This window comes from Otolemur garnettii, unplaced genomic scaffold (genome assembly GCF_000181295.1).
Source record: "Otolemur garnettii isolate 467f Iridium unplaced genomic scaffold, OtoGar3 scaffold00103, whole genome shotgun sequence".
NCBI lineage: Eukaryota > Metazoa > Chordata > Mammalia > Primates > Galagidae > Otolemur > Otolemur garnettii.
The window spans coordinates 5393946-5398272 of record NW_003852498.1 but is presented as its reverse complement, the minus strand read 5'-3'; positions in this window follow the sequence as shown (position 1 = coordinate 5398272).

Below are 4327 nucleotides of genomic sequence, written 5' to 3'. Positions count from 1 at the left end.
TGATGCCACAGCACTCTACCCAGGGTGACAGCTTGAGGCTCTGTCTCAAAAACAAATAAGTAAATAAATAAAATATTTATAGAAAAAGCTACCATTGAGCCCAAAGATGACTCACCAATTTTAGTTATTATAAAGTATAGGCTAAATCCCCCCCAAAATGCTAGACATTAGGTGGCATCTCTTTGATTTGGAAGAACCTGTAGAACTTTGGAGGGAAAGAAGGCATCATGTAAATATCAGTTGTGATAATTCAGAAGTATGGACATAGTAGATAATGGAAATAATAAGGGGTGCTGCTTAGAAGTGAGTTCCAAATAGACTGGCCCCAAGCCGAGCTTCCTACAGCTGCATGTAAAAAGTTCTCTTTTTACTTGTGGTACCTGCATCCTAAATTCCCAACATTATTGATACCTGGTTACCTCATTTTTGTATATTGTCCATTTTTATTCCAAATGCCCTTACTTTTTATCTGAGACAACATCTGTAAACTGAAATGTTTGGCCTCTATTTCATTCTCTCATCTTTAATCTGTTTCTGGCTTATTGGCTGAGAGTTGTACCTGCCCAGGGACCTTTTGTGTGGACTTGCAGCTATGCAGGCAATGTCACATTGAACAAGGTCATTGCTACATCTTCTTCCTTTCTGAAGATAACTTTTAAAGGGGAGCAGTGCTGTCAATGTAGCCTGCTCTGTCCACAGATCGAGAAGTCCACTTTAAGAGTTACTTGCCACTAAAGCAAGAAGCTTGTTGAGAGATCATGTTTTATTTTAGGGAAAGGCTTTAAGGATTTATAGAATAGGACAATGACAATATTTTTATTTTTATAGACCTTGCATTTCTAACTTCAGGTTAAAAACTCACTTGTTTTTAGTCTGTCCAGGGGATTGTAACTTGAAAATTTTCATATTCTGATTAGATTTCATAGTAGCGCATGCAATATTTAAAATATTTCTTAGAAATGATCTACGTTGTCCATTTATTAATGTATTGCAGAACAACTTACTGACATATTTAAAGAAAATTCTTCCAAATTTAGTAAGCTAAAAATTTTATTTTTTTATATTTAATACTTAATCCCTGTCTCAAATTGTTTACAATTAGCCTGAAGATATTTCCCTTCACCTCTGTAGGTTCTTGGAAGGTAAATACATAACAGCAAAACAAACAATAAAATAAACAAAATATCAAAAAACATAAAACAATTCATCATGACCAAGTGGACTCCATTCTAGAGATGGTTCAACATATGCAATCTATAAATATAATCACCACAAAAACAAAGATCATATGATCATTCAAATTGACACACAAAAAGCATTTGACAAAATTAAGTACCCTTTCATGATAATATCTCTCCAAAAACGAGTATAGATGGGGCATTCCTCAAACAATCAAGGCCATACAAAATGGGGGGAAATTGATAGCTTTCCCACTTAGAACTTGGAACCAGACAAGGTTGTCAACTTTCACCACTTTTATTCCAACAGGGTGCTGGAAATTCTCACAACAGCAATTAAGCAAGGGTAAGAAATTAAAGGGATCCAAATAGGAAAAGAAGAGATCAAACTATCACTCTTTGCTAGTGATATGATCTTATATCTAGAAAACTGCAAAGATTCTACTAAGTGACTCTGGAGTTGACAGATAAATTCAGCAGTGTCTCAGATTACAAAAATCAATGTATACAAATCAGTAGCTTTCACATAACACCAACAACAGTCAAGCTCAGAATCAAATAAAAGACAATACCTTTTGCAGTAGCAACAAAGAAAATAAAATACCTATATTTAACAAAGAAGGTGAAAGACCTCTACAGGGAGAATTATGAAACAATAAGGAAAGAAATTACAGAGATGTAAATAGATGGAAAAATACCTCATACCCATGACTTGGCAGAATCAACATTGTTAAAATGGCTATGCTACCCAATGTGATTTACAGATTCAATACAATTCCTATTAAAATACCAACCCCACATTGGCAGATCTAGAAAAAAAAAAATAGTTCTACACTTCCTATGGAACCACAGAATACTCTGAATAGAATACATCCTTATGTAGTAAGAACAAAATGGAGACATCACTTTACCAGACTTAAAGTTATACTACAAGGCTATAATAACTAAAACAGCAAAGTACTGAATGTTGGTACAAAAACAGAGACATAGACCTAAGGATGAGAACAGATAACCCAGAGATGAAACTATCCTCCTATCATTATCTAATTTTTGATGAAACAGATAGTGGGAGAATGGTGCTGGGAAAATGGATAGCCACATGTAGAAGACTGAAACAGGATCCACACCACTCACAAAAATTAACTTGTGATGAATAAAAAACTTAAATCTAAGGCAGGAAACTGTAAGAATTCTAGAAAAAAATGCTGGAAAAATTCTATAGATATCATCTATACATATTATTCTATGTAAAGAATTTATGAAAAAAATAATCACAGCAGCAACAAAAATAAATAAGTGGTATTTGATCAATTAAAAAGTGTCTACACAGCCAAGGACATGATCAAAAGAGCAAATAGACAACCCACAGAATGGGGTTCACATGCTGTATACCTGATAAAGGACTGATAACCAGAATCTACAATGAACTCAAGCAAATCAGCAAGAAACAACCAATCAACTCTATTAAAAAGTGGGCAAAAAAATGTGAACAGAAATTTTGCAAAGGAAGATACACTAATGGCCAAGAAACTCATGAAAAAATATCCATCATCTCTAATTAGTAGGGAAGTGTCAATCAAAACCACAGCAAGATATCACATAACTACAATGACAATGGCCCATATTTAAAAGTCTCCAAACAACAGATACTGGCATGAATGTGGAAAGAAAGGAACTCTTATACACTGTTTATAGGACTGCAAACTAGTACAACATCTATGAATAATTGTACAGAAATACCTCAAAGGATTTAAAGTAGACCTATCATTACATCTGGTAATTCCCCTACTGAGTATATATACTCAAGGGAGAAAAGATCGTTTCATAAAAAGGACTTCTGCACTTGACTGTTTATAGCAGCACAATTCACCATCACAAAGATGTGGAAACAGCCCAAGTGCCCACCCCTACATGAATAGGTACATACACATTACAGAGTACTATTCAGCCATAAAAAAATTGGTGATCTAGGTTTTGTAACAACCTGGATGGAACTGGAAACAATTTTTCTAAGAAAAAGATCACAAGAATGGAGAGACAAACATGCATATTCAATACCAAGTTGGAATCTGTCTCTCAACACTTCAGAACACATATGAATATAAATCTCAATGAAAATCAAGCTTGGGAGCAGGTAACAGGGCATGGGTAAATTCACACCTGTTGGGTACAGAGCACACTACTTGGTGGGGGCACACTTATAACTTTGACTCAATCTATGCAAAAAGCAAGGTATGTAAACAAAACATGTCTACTCCCGAATATTCTGAAATTAAAGTAATTAAGCCGATAAATAGAGTTCCCACCAAAAACAAACAAACAAACAAAAACAGATTGAGCCCAATAGCCAAAGCAAGTGTAAGCAAGAAAAAGAAAGAAAAGAAAAAACAAAAACAAAGAAAAAATAAAAACAAAGCTAGAGGCATCACATTAACATTATCTGGCTTTGAATTCCATTACAAGGCTATAGTAACCAACCATCATTGTACTAGTATGAAAATAGATCAATGGAACAGAACAGAGAACCCAGACATAAAGCCACATACTCAGAGCCAACTGACCTTTGACAAAACCAAGAACATACGCTGGGGAAAGAACTCCCTTTTCAATAAATAGTGCTGAGAAGACGGTATAGCCACATGCAGAAGAATGAAATCAGACCCCTATCTCTCATAACAATACCATCTGGACACTGGTCTAGGCAAAGAATTTATGACCAAGCCCTCAAAAACACAGGCAACAAAAACAAAAACAGACAAGTAGGACTTAATTAAACTAAAAACTTCAGTACAGCAAAAGAAATAACAGGGTGAACAGCAACCTGTAGAGAGGGAAGATAGATTGGCAAACTGTACTCCCCACAGGGATGAGTGCAGAAAAGGAAAGTATGGCAGACATTACCTCATGGTCACAGGCAAAACCTTGGTAGATTTTATTAATACCTGATAAAGCTCATACCACAGACATCAAGAACTGGTCTATCCAAATCTTTATTTTAAAAGAGACAGTTTAATACTTCCAATAATTATATAATTTCCCAGGTTTCCACCTTCCAGCAAAACCTAAAAAATGTACTCACTTATATCATACCTCTCCACAGATCAGGGTAATGCAGAAGGCAAGAAAGAGGTTACCTAAAACAAGAGCTT